The following is a 13,780-nucleotide window of genomic DNA, read 5'->3' on the forward strand; positions in this document are numbered from 1 at the left end:
TCCCTCTTCAGTGTCTATGTCTGGCCCGCTGCTTCCTGGTTCTCACGCTGCATTTCTATGGACACCAGTGTCTCTGTAGACGCAGTGACGTTGCTCCGAACTGAAGTGTAAGCAATCTTCTCGAAAACAGAGCTGCAGTGCAGCGAGAGAAGGCTGCTACGCTGCAGAACAGTTGTGCAGACTGGCATCCCAGTCACCGCTTTCGTATGCGACTGAGTTCTGTGCTCAGCTCAGTTTGCAGATGCGCATCGGGCCGAATCATTTTGAAATATGAATGGATTTCCTGCTTCCTTGGCTGAGGATGGCAGCGACGAGACGGAGGTGCTTGCTGCGGGTCCCGAACTACCCGCCCCTGGTCCCGGAGCGGGGCAGATTTGTTGTCTGCGGGAGGAGGGAGGAGAACGCTGCTGTTGTGTTGCAGGGAACGCAAGTTTTAGCAAGAGGATCCAGAAGAGCATGGTACAGAAGAAGGTCAAGATAGAGCTGGACAAGAGCGTGAGTGCACAGATTTACACTGCAGCTAATTGCGCAAAATCAGAGCGCTGCCACCAGACACTGACAGTGAACGTACTGGTTGTCTCGCAGCCGCCCAACACACTTCACAAGTACTACCAACGTCCACTGCAGTCTAGCCTCCTTCTTCTAAAGCCCATCTCACAAACGGTACTCTGACTACCTCAGCAACACCAACAGCGTCACTTCCATTTCTAATTCTGCAACCAAAAAGTGTTGTTCATCATACACTCTGTGCCTAAGTAACTAATACTTCCCGACTTACATACAAATGCTGGCAAACTGCATTGGTTTCTATCCCAAAGCCACCAAGTGCCGTTCACCGCACCAGCCTGTTCACAGTGCCTTTCAACCAGTTACTGACAATTTACAAGTGCCCAAGTCAGAACCAACATATACTACCCTACCTAAAAAACAAGCCTACATCTTCTAACGCTCAACCCTAAACACGCCACAACTATCAAATACTTGCCCAGTCCACAACCAACAGTATTGGGGTGACAACAATTACAACAATCTGTGTTCCCCATCCGACAGCTGACGATCGTGCAGCAAGTAGCAAGTACTGCCCAATCGAAATCTGCCGTCAGCACCCCTCACTCACCCTCATCCCCTCACGTTCACACACCCTCAACCTCACACCCGCTCACCCTCATACCCCCTCACCCTCACACCACCTCACCCTCACACACAAACCCTTTCACACCTCCTCACACACCCTCGCACCCCTTCACCCTCAGATCCCCTCACCCTCACACCCCCTCACTCACACTCACTCACACACCCTCATTCACCATCACACACCCTCACCCTATCACCCTCACACCCCCTCATCCCCACACTGCCTCACTCCACACCCTCACACCCCCTCACACTCACACCCCCTCACCCTCATCCCCCTCACCCTAATCCACCCCCCTCATACCCCCTCACCCCCCCCTCACCCTCACCCTCACCAGCATAGCATAACAAAACATAGCACAACATAACAAAACATAGCACAACATAACAAAACATAACATAACAAAACATAGCACAACAAAACCTAGCCTAGCATAACATAACAAAACATAACAAAACATAGCACAACAAAACCTAGCCTAGCATAACATAACATAACAAAACATAACAAAACATAGCACAACAAAACCTAGCATAACATAACATAACAAAGCATAACATAACAAAGCATAGCATAACATAACAAAGCATAGCATAACATAACAAAGCATAGCATAACATAACAAAGCATAGCATAACATAACAAAGCATAGCATAACATAACAAAGCATAGCATAACATAACAAAGCATAGCATAACATAACAAAGCATAGCATAACATAACAAAGCATAGCATAACAAAGCATAGCATAACAAAGCATAGCATAACAAAGCATAGCATAACAAAGCATAGCATAACAAAGCATAGCATAACAAAGCATAGCATAACAAAGCATAGCATAACAAAGCATAGCATAACAAAGCATAGCATAACAAAGCATAGCATAACATAACAAAGCATAGCATAACATAACAAAGCATAGCACAACATAACAAAACATAGCACAACAAAACATAGCACAACAAAACATAGCACAACAAAACATAGCACAACAAAACATAGCACAACAAAACATAGCACAACAAAACATAGCACAACAAAACATAGCACAACAAAACATAGCACAACAAAACATAGCACAACAAAACATAGCACAACAAAACATAGCACAACACAACAAAACAGCATAACAAAACACAACAGAACAGCATAACAAAACACAACAAAATATAGCAAAACAAAGCATAGCATAACAAAACACAACAAAACATAGCACTGCAAAGCATAGCAAAACATAGCATAACAAAACACAACATAGCATAACAAAACAAAGCTTAGCATAACAAAACATAGCATAACAAAACATACCAAAGCAAAGATAGAATAATATCACAAAAAAATAGCATAACAAAACATGGCATAGCATAACAAAGCATAGCATAGCAAAACACAACAAAACATAGCATAGCATAACAAAGCATAGCATAGCATAACAAAAAGCATAGGATAGCATAACAAAAAGCATAGGATAGCAAAACTAAACATAGCAAAGCATAACATAGCAAAGCATAGCATAACATAGCAAAGCATAGCATAACAAAGCATAGCATAACAAAGCATAGCATAACAAAGCATAGCATAACAAAGCATAGCATAACAAAACATAGCATAACAAAACATAGCATAGTATAACAAAACATAGCATAACAAAACATAGCATAGTATAACAAAACACAGCACAGCATAGCACAACAAATCAAAGCATAGGATAGCATAGCATAGCATAAAAAAAAAACAATCGGATAGCAAAACATAGCATAGCATACAGCATCATTCAGCACCACCACAGCATCACTTAGGGGCACCACAACATCACTATGCGCTACCACAGCATCACTGAACGCCACAGCATCACTCGTTAGCCATCACAACATCCCTCAGCGCCACCACAGCATCAATCTGTGCAACCATTCAACAACACCTGGTTCAAATATGTTCTCTCAATGTTTCAAGCTTTATTACAAATGTAACAAAAAGAAGTTAATATTTCACTTCTGTTTGGATTTGTCACAATAAAATACACTGAACATAATCTTCACAAAAGTTATTAACAAATCTTTAAGCTATTGCCATTATAAATTACAATCACTTTGATTTAAGTATTAATTATTGGAAAAAATTAAAAGACATTATTATTTGTAATTTCAATACATAAGTCACGTAAATACAACACATATTGCATTACAAATGCTGTTGGTGTCACATTTGCGAAAGTTATAACTATTGGCATTGTAAATGACAAAGATATTAATTTAGCTATTTTCAAAAACAAAACATAAATAAAAAATGTGTCATTTACAATACCAATAGCTCAAACTTTCCTAATGCGAGACCTATTGCATTGCAAATGCTTGTTTTTTTAAGTAAGAAATCTAGCTCTTCCAGGCCTTTTCTACAGTTTGGGATTACTTGGAAAATTCCAAAATGTCACTTGACTGAACATACTACTGCCATATGGGGCAGGTGCCTTGAGTGATGCCAATTGCAGTGGACTCTGTTGGTTCCTGGCACTATTTTTACACAAAAAATGCACTGCTACTGGGATCCACACCCAATTGCCCATGCCTCCTGCAGAGAGATCTGGAGATAGAAGAGAAGCAACTGGACACACTGTTCTTCAGAAAGCAGTGATTGACAGGTCATGTCTCAGGGCCACTGAGCCCAGAATCAGAGTGCAGGATTGAGGTCAGATTTCAGCAGACAGATGTAAGATTGGTATCACTAACTAGCAGTATATGCTTTAGAAGTATAGTAGTCCTTTATTGTTTTGACTTTGCGCAACTAATACGTGGGACCAGATGGGTCAGGCCGTCCCATACGCACATTGGATTTCCTGCCAGCAAGCTTACCTGGTCACATGGAAGGGCGTGGGACCCAGAGCCCCGTGGGAGGCAACACCACAACATCCGGGACAGCAGGGATGGGTGGTATGTACCATTTACTCTGCAGTTTAGTCCACAAAGCATATACTCCACTTCTTTAGGAGTTAACAGGTTAATAGAGGTAAACACGGGTAAGTAGTATTTTATGGTTATAGGGGTTGGTAAATGGAGATTATAGGATTAAGGGAGGGGTAGAGGTAAAGGGGTTGTTATGCTTCAGCGGTAGACCTAAGTAAATGGAGATATTTATTTTAATAAGGATGATGGAGGCTACTGGAGAGTGGGGTGGGGGGGCGAGTTAGGTAGTAACACCCCCTCCCCCAAAATACATACTATATTAATCTTTTTTTTTTTTTTTAATTAAAAAATGTGAGGAGTTCTCCGGCTATGGGGTTGGTGGAGGCATTCATCCATCCTTTCCAAAGCCCCCATAGCCTCTACCCATACGGATGTCGCATCATTAACAAGTGGACCATGTGTTAATAGCTGCGTCATTTGCAAGATCCTTAATGTGGACGTTTTTACATCTAACACTAAAGCAGTTGATGATTTGCCATAATTTAGACCAAATCGCCTGTGCACAAATAATTTAGATGCATTTGGGAGCCCGGATGTCATCCGTATTATTGCCGCGTCACCAGGCCTTACAAGACGCCATCAATCACTCATTTGTAATGCGTGGCTTGCCACCCGACAAATAAAGAAATAGAAAAAAAAAATGATTTCTTTACCTTTGGTATAATCGCGGCACCAGGGCTTTACTTTTACTGTTAAAAGTAAAGCGCGGGTGCCGCGATTATACCAAAAGTAAAGAAATAGATTTTTTTCCTATTTCTTTACCTTTGGTATAATTGCGGCACCCGCGCTTTTCTTATAACATGAAAAAGTGAAGTGCAGGTGCTGCGGTTATACCAAAAGTAAAGAAAAACAAGTGGCGCGCGCGTCACGCCTATGCCTGGGCACGATCATTGCTCCTCCCACGGCCTGTTGGTGTTTATTACGCGCTTGGTGCTCGTAATAGACACCAATAGGCCATGGGAGGAGCTATGCGCGTGCCTCTGGCCAATTGCGTGCAGTCTTTTACAATAAGACACACGCAAAGGCCAATGGGGGAGCTGAAAAGGAAACACACCATTTCTAAGTCAGCTCACATTCCCAGTTTTTCACATCCAAAGTGCCTTGCGCTGCGCGAGCACTGCTGCACAGTTCACCGCTAGCAGCGAGGCCGAAAAAAATCACTAAGAGGTGCTGTAGCATAACTTCAGTAACACTTTACTCCAACTCAGAACAAGTTGGAACACTTACAGAAGTAAAGAATGTCACCACGGGAAGCTGCAGAGACGGCAGGCAGTCAATGTTTGCTAAAATACCATACTGGGTGTTCTGGCAATTTGAAAATTGGATCTCAAGGAGCAACAGTGGCTCATTCCACAAACTGACTCAAAACTGTTGCCTCTACGACACAGGAAACAGCAAACGAACAGGGGCACATTTGTCATTGTTTGAGACTAAAGGTACATGTTGCTTGGCTTCGTGTCCAAGTACTTGCTGCCTAGCCAACAGATAGTTTAGCAGCATTCGTAAATTGTACATTTGTGGCTCCTCATCATTTTGAACTTTTTATTTGCTTATGTGGTTTACGTCCATGGTGTTACATGTATGTCTTATTTTCTCGCCTCAACTCATCAAGTCAGGGATACTTTTTGCCAGTGACTTTCAGCGTATTAAATATTTGCTTGTCTCCTACCATTGCTCACTTTTAGAGATGCTGTTCTTTTTGCTTAAGCACTTCATGAAAGTGTATGTGTTTACCAGCTGTCTCCCTCCTGCTTTCCTCCCAAGTGTCATGCTGCGCTCTCATCGGTGTTCTTCTCCCCCATGCTCTGTGTTTCCCTCTCGCCAGTGTGCGTCTCCCTTTGCTTATGTTGTTCTCTCCCTCGTGTGCGCCTCTCCCTGCCCGCCTTGTTGCTCTTTACCCTAACTCAGTCAACCATTATGTTTAAAACATGTTCATCAAAACGACTACTTTGCTCCGAAATTATCACAGAAGAGCAGACCCTTAGAGCCCCTCACATATGAAAGAAAGAACTGCCACACCATTATATTTTGTTGAATTTTAGCTACCGATACCAAGTGGCCAAGAAGGATGCAAAAACAACACTGGGGTTGGGGGCAAGCAACATGGAAGATGCGGAAGGGTAGAAGGAACAGTGAGGAGAGAGGAGGAAGGCGCAATTGAGGGGTAGCAACATGGAGGGTGTGAGGAGGCAAAGGGGAAAGCACGCTGGCAAGAGCAATTAGGGGCAGAGAGAAGCACTTGGGTGTCAGATCAATATCGAGAACAGTGGGAGAAAGTACACGAAGGAGACAGCTAAAAAAAAGCATGCAACCTCATATGGTGCTTAATACAAAAGCAAACAATAGTGCTTGAAAGAAAAAGGATTGCCAACTGAGATACATACGAAGCAGGCAAATGAGAGTACAGGAAAACCAAACAATAATAAAAAAAAGTTGGCCTCCCAACCCCCCTACTTTCTATGTACACCATAATTTTCCTCCTAAGAGATAGCACATATGCTCAGTTTAGTAGGTTCCCCAAAACACGGACCAGGCCATTGACACCAACATAGAACAATGTGTTGGCAGCAAAATGCACAAAGACTAGAATGACAGTTTACCAGCTTAAGCTAGTTGGACAAAACATTAAACTTTAGGGCTCGAATGAAATAACAGAAATTAATACTCTTTTAAGCAAATTGTGGGCAATATATAAGTATGTGTTTCTTGGAGGCAAAAGGGAAGGGTCTTGACATGCACACAAATAGAATTTGGCATATGTCTTCGTTTCCTATCAGTGTAAACAAAATAAATTGATATTCCGGCTTCAAATTCCATGCAGCTGTTAACATTATGCAAAAGCTCTGCTAAAAGCTTTGATACGTGCCTCAACACCCTCTGCATGCTTCGAAAAATGTTTAGATGGATCCCGTTTGAATCCAGAAAAACTGACACACGCTTTAAATCAGCAGCAGACTTGGCTATGGCAACACCCTCTACGCCAAAAACGACAAGAAACTCCTTCAAAAACTCTAGACCGTCCAAAACGCCACATTCAGACTGATCCTGGAGATCCTCTGTCGCAGTCACATCACCCAACACGCAGAGACTTTCACTGGCTCCCAGTAAAAAGAAGAATAACCTTCAAACTCCTCACCCAAGCATACAAGACCCTTCACAACACCCGTCATATATACCTAAACAACTGCCTCTTCCATGCACCCAAAAGACCCCTCTGATCAGCCGACCTCGCTCTGGCCTCTGTCCCTCGCATCTAGAAGACCAGAATGGGAGGCAAGTCCTTCTCTTAACTTACAAACAAGGCCTGGAATGACCTCCCGCTCCTCCTTCAGCAAGCCCCCACACTGCTCCAGTTCAGGAAGGACCTCAAGACCTGGCTCTTCAGATGACAACAGCACTCTCCCAAAAAAGTGAACTATACTACCAACACTACCCCTGCCTGCAGTTTGAACGCCTGTCTATACTAATAACACAAAAAAGATAACGTACTACAAGTCTTAGAACATATTGAGGTGCCAGCTACACAGCAATAATTGAATGACAGTATCACACATGGAGCCATTTAGCAAAACACCAGTTAGGAGTCCTCAATCATAAATAATAATATGGGGTCTCCTCCAGAAACGCTTATGGGGGTAGCTTGGGTTAAAACTCAAGAAACCCCAATGAATTATCTGGAGATGTGGACATTCCATCATCAAAGACATCCACGTTCGTAATTAAATAAGACCATTCCAAATAATCGGTATGGGCCACTCTGCCTCCAGTGAAAGCAGATTCACTGAGAAGTGCTCCCAAATCTGTTCTGTAGGAAACTGGCGAGGGAGGGGGGTCTTACCGGTAGTCGTTCATGGGATCGCGCACATCAGGCTCTGAGGATGACTGGATGCTCCCTCAGGGGACACTGGTGAAAGGCCATAAGCCAGAGACCAACAGGAAACAACCTCCCCCTCCAAAACTACCAGTGGGTCTGGCGGGAGGAAAAGCGGCAAGATAACTTTACAGAACACTAATGCGAATGCTCGGTTCACAATGTAAACACAGACAACTCAAAATGTCTTCCATTTCCCGCCCCCTCCTCCGGACGAGCTATGGCCAATCAGATGCGGCCGGGCTCCATCTCTCCACCAATGACGCCCCAGCCCGGCAATGACCGCGCGTCACTTCTTCCGCGGGTTTGAAATGTTTTGTGTAACCGTCCTTTTAAAAACCAAAGGGAGGCTCGGTTTCAGCGCCTGCGCGGTGGATATCGTCTGACGGCTTCGCGTCTCCTCGTTACTACGGAAACACAGGGCGTGGCCGAAGCTACGTAAAACAGCTGTTCATTCACGTTAACAACAGTGACACGAACAGAGGCACAAAGCGCGCAAAGTCTTTTAGGCTAAAAGGGATTTGGCTGCCCGTTGGCGTGTGTCTTAGCCTGGGCTCCTGCAAGTTTCAGCACACTGTGAGCTGGGCTGCACTGGAGATGGGGACTCAATATTAGCCAGCCCTGTCAAAGATTGCCTGTTATCAAGAGTTTGGTGTGCATAAATAAAGGAATCGTCACTGATTTCCTAAGTGCTGTAGAAGCGGGCCGGAAAAGTGGCTGAAAAAGAGCATACAGGGGTGTAAGTGGTCTTGCTGGGTCTGAGCAGCTGCAGTAATTAACAAGCATTTACAATGCAATAGGGGCCATATGTATCAACAAACCCTTTTGCGATTCCTAAATAGCGATTTTTAAGGAATCGCTATTTAGGAATCGCAAAATGGTATGTATGAAGAAATTTGCTTTTTTTTTGCGATTCCTTAATCTTCCTTATTTGCGAATTCGCATTTTGCGAATTCGCAATTAATGAATAATTTCCAATGCATTCCTATGGGCCAGGAGGCGAAATAAATTTGCAATTTGCGAAATAATTCTCAAATTGCAAATTCGCAATTTCATAATCGCAATTTGAGAATTATTTCAAGGGTGCAGGGGTGTCTCAAGGACACCCTGCTGCACCCCTGTAAATTACATGTGTGTGCATATTGCGCACATACATGCCCAATGGGCATGTATGTGCGTCATATGCCACCCTCACAAATGCACAATTGTGCATATTTACAAGAAATCGCAAATTACCACCAACTACAAGTTGGTGGTTGTGAGACTTGGCCCTTTCCCCAGAAAGTTTTCGCTTTTTATCCCCTGTTAATTTAGAATGCCCCTATTGAAACAACACTGTATAGGCTTTGGGGGGTGGAGAATGCCCTGTGTAGTTTAAAACTAGTGTTAAAGTACAGGTACTTCCTACCCCTAACATGGCCGCCACAGACCACTGCTGCAGCAGCGTGATTTAGTGGGCGCATTCTAGTAGCCAGGGGCTGGCTGGAACCCTCAGGCAATGTATCCATCTTAGCCTGCCAGCCTGTCCACAGGTAGAATGGTGGAACCTCCTGGAAGCCTCTGGAACCTTCTGGGAGAGGTGAGGTGACACCAACTGACACCAACTGACACTACCAACTGTCAACTGGCACTATAAAAGGAAAGGGAGGGAACTTTCCTGAGGAGAGAAGCTGAGGGGAAGACCTGGGGAAGTACCTACGCAGGAGGATAGGCAGTAGGGGTCAGGGCAGGGTCTTAAATGCTGGAATGACAGGGCCTAGTGTGCTGCTTTACAAGTGTTGAGGTATCCTGTTCCCCCCCCTCTGACCTAGCCCCGCGGAAGGGAACCCCCAGGGACCCCTTGAAGGGATTGGCTGAGAAGAACGTGGAACACCAGCCACCAATTTATCCCCCCCTTCAAGGAACCGGAAAACCAAGTAACTAAACTAAGGGCGCAAGAAACAGCTGCGCCAAGAAGAAATCAAGGAATCAATAACCAAGAAACTTACAAAGGCGCAAGGAACATAAAGCGCCAAGAAGAGACTGAATCACCACAGGACATTTGAAGAACCACCCAGGTATTGGCGCTGTGTTGCTCCCTGTGCCCCCTGACGCCATCTGGGATCCCTCTTTCTGATTTGCCACGGACGTGTGGTCTGTCCTGCGGATTCTACTGAACTATATGTTCTGCCTGAGCTGTGTTAGCTATCCCTGACTAAACTACCTGTACTGCCAGGCGCTGAACTGAATTATTATTGGGACTGCTGTCCTGCTGCATTCCTAGCCAGAACCCTTATAAAGCGCTAAAGACTGCCTGTGCCTATAGAGCACTGTGACCTGTGCCTGGACGACTGTGATCAGCCTCCTTGAGAAGCGCTGTGGTGAATGCCTGCTGTGAACAGTGCTGGGAAAGCGCTTCGAAGTAAACTGGGAAAGCGCTAAAATCACTGAGTGCTGCTCTGCTTTGTACCCTGGCGTGGAGGACTGGAAGCGCTATTAAATAAGTTGCCTTACAAGCGCTATAACTGCCCAGGCACTGGTGCCACGAGCTGCTGTGTCCTGTACTGTTTGGCGCCCTCCCCCACCCCTGAAGCGCTGTGGTGCCCGAGACTGTGGAGCTTCGTGAAGCGCTGTGTCAGCAAGCGCGCAATTTCCTCTCCAGCGCTCACCTGTGGTGTTGTGTGAAAAGCGCTGGTAATTGCTCCCCTGCTGGGCCCCCTGTGGAGCGCTGTGAAGGGCTGACGAGCACGCCCTGTCAACTGGCCTGTGGAGCGGATCCGATCGCGTGCAGTGGCTGCAGCGGCCCCCGGAGTCTTGGGGAGGCCGCTCCGATTGCCTGGGGGCCTCCTGCCCTGTTTTGTGTCCTGTTGCGGCGGCCCCCGGTGTAAGAAGAGGGCCGCCGGAATTTCTCTCAGGCCGCGCTAGGCCTGACAGGCCCCGAAGCCCTTGCCTGCATCACGTGACAGGGGCGCCACGTCTCTAGCCGCGCCCCCGTCTTCCTAACTTCCGGATTTGTCCGCCGAGCCTCCCAGTTCCCGGCCCGAGTCCCGGGGAAAGCCCGCCCGGGCCCAGCACTCGTCGCGGAGGGCGTCGTGAAGCCTGAGAGCCCCCTCCGATTTGCCCTGCAACGCTCGGAACTGCCTCGCGACCGGCGCTGGAGCTCTGTAGCTGCTCCCTGCACCGCGCCCGGTCGTGTGAGGCTCCAGAACCTATGCAAGGGCCCGGGAAGGGCCGAAGAAGGCAGGTAAACTCCCGGGGAGGAGGGCGGAAGGTCGCATGAGACCTCGAGTTCGCCCCTCCCCTGGGGAAGATTGTTGTTGGGCCCCGTTGGCCCAGATTAACGGAGAGTCCCCTGACCTGGGCCAGGACCCCTAAACACCGTGAGGGTATCACTTGGTGGAGGGGAGGGGAAAGAAAGTGCTTACAGGTCTACTGGGCCTTTGAACTGTGCCAGGAATCTATTTTTAGCCCTGCTGAATTGCCTATGGAGACCCTTTATATTAGAAAGGCCATGGGGGGGAGATATCATATACTCAGTAGCCCCAGGAGATGTGGGAAGTGCACAGGCCAAGTGCATACATTTAATGTAATGCAGATTTTCTACAAATGTATGGGTCCCCTTGCCTGTTGAGTAACTGGTTATTGTTATCTAAAGGAAATGGGGGGCCATACCTAGTGAATTGGGGTCCAGGTTCTAATGGGATGTTTACCCAGTGGAGTGTTTACTCCTGATTAAGGAGAGGTTCACCTTGGTTAACTAACTGTTCTACATAAGGAAGTGTTTAGCCTTGCATATTAGGATGGAAAACCCTATAGGAATATTTGGCACTGGGTAGTTAAATGTCTAACTCTGCCTAGTGCGATGCCTTTCAGTTATCTAAGAAAACGTTATTCCTACAGGAGTGTGTTTTACAAGGAAAAGTTGATTACTTACCTCCAAGGGGGTAAACCAGAAGACCATACCTGATTCTTTATTGAGCAGCTGGTTATCACTCATGTAAGGTGGAAGGGCCTAACTTCTAACAAAGAATGTTACATAGAGAAATGCTCTGCCTTTAAGGGAATGTTTTATGTATACTATGTTGAAATGCCTAAATGAAATGCTGGTTTTCCCCAGTGAGGTGTTTTATTTCTAAATAGGGAGATGGTTTAACCTACACAAGAGGTCATTTATTTATAATGAAATGTTTTGCCTCTTGAGTGTTATATTTGTTGAAGCCTAAAGTTATTTATGATACATCCTTTATGCATTCATAAGTTTTACCCCTAATAGGGGAGGAGGAGCCTAAGGCTGAGGCTAATAGGATGTCACACCTTTAGTGAAATGTTTCCTCATTACTTAACGCAGTGTTGTATTCATGACCTTACAATGTATTTCTTACAGGTGATGATGAGAAACCAGGCCAAGGTCAGGCCTGTGGTTATTTAATATTTAATATTTATTATTTATTCATCCAGTATTTATTGCCAAGTGTTCTCACACATGTATTTTAGTGGAAAGTTAATAAGCTAATTTTATGATGAATTCCTAATACCCTGACCCAGCTCTATCTTAATAAAGTTAACCTGAGTTTTTACACAAACCCACTGGAGTGGTGTCACTAATTGCGTGCCCAGGTTTCTGACTCAGTGGTTGCGTGTGCTGCATGGTTGCTTAACACATATGCTTTCTGATGCCTACCCGCTCGTGCCATGCTACCCTAGGGGACTGGTGACCCCAGTTCCAACAGTGGTAATTTGTGATTTCTAAACCTGGAATCGCAATTGGGAAAAGCTTCATACATAGCATTTAAGGAATCGCAAATTTGCGATTCCTTAAATGCTTAAGCAAAATAAGGAATCGCAATTTTTTGCGATTCCTTATTTTGCTATTTTTTCATACATTGGAAAATCAGTAAAAAGGCCGTTTGCGATTCGCTAAGGCCGAAATTCTGCGAATTTGGGCCTTAACGAATCGCAAAAGGCTTCATACATATGGCTGAACAGCTAAGCTCTCGCAACCACAAGCAAAGTTTCACAATTATATAGATTGGTGATAAACAACACTAAAGTAACATAGAAGCAGATCCTTTGGTGTGAATCCTGTCCCAGCAGGATGGAGTTTTAATGGGTCCAGACTTGAGAATTAACAGTCAGCCGACACGTGTTTCGTCGTGTGCCGTTGAGTCAACACGACTCTTCAGGGCTTAGAATCAACCAATATGATGGGGTTGAGTAAGGTCTGGGCCTTATGCCGGTGTGTCACGTAGGTAAATTGGCGAGATGCTGTCACTAGAAGTAATGGAATTATAAGAATTCCGGTTATAAAAGGATGGGTTGTCCGGTAATCCCGAAGTTAAAGTCATATGCTGCTCGACTGGTGACGTCTGTTTTTTAGTGGTAGAAGAGATTTCCTGACTGCAGGGCCTCTGAATCAGGTCATGTAAATTGCGAAAACCGGGAGGGGATCCATAAAGAAGAAAACCATGGAAGACGGGTGTGCTTCCTGGTTGGCGGTGAGCTATTAATCGGTATCCCTCCTCCGTGTGTTCCCGGTGGCCGTCTGTCATGAGCGGACATTCATACATTGGAAAATCAGTAAAAAGGCCGTTTGCGATTCGCTAAGGCCGAAATTCTGCGAATTTGGGCCTTAACGAATCGCAAAAGGCTTCATACATATGGCCCTTGGTCTCGCATGTGTTGTTTTACAAATGCCAATGGGAGTTATAGGAGGGTCGCTGACCCCAAAGGATTAAGGCACTCGTGATAGCAGGGGGTAATATGACTTTAATATAATCAAGAGAGCGCCGGGAGCACGTCCGCCTATCTCGCTTGCTCCGAGTTAGGAATCCAAAA

The 13,780-nt window shown here is 45.3% G+C and overlaps 1 protein-coding gene across 1 annotated transcript in view; it reads right to left on the bottom strand.

Moving 5' to 3' along the window:
• Positions 1-8,160, bottom strand: part of STIL (STIL centriolar assembly protein) — a 340,881-nt gene extending 332,721 nt beyond the window's left edge. The window contains exon 1 of the mRNA XM_086952397.1: positions 7,934-8,160. The gene's annotated coding sequence lies outside the window, so the exon portion shown is untranslated. The remainder of the gene's footprint in view (positions 1-7,933) is intronic.
• Between the last annotated feature and the right edge of the window lie 5,620 nt (positions 8,161-13,780).

Source organism: Lissotriton vulgaris, chromosome 1_1 (genome assembly GCF_964263255.1).
Source record: "Lissotriton vulgaris chromosome 1_1, aLisVul1.2, whole genome shotgun sequence".
NCBI classification, from domain to species: domain Eukaryota; kingdom Metazoa; phylum Chordata; class Amphibia; order Caudata; family Salamandridae; genus Lissotriton; species Lissotriton vulgaris.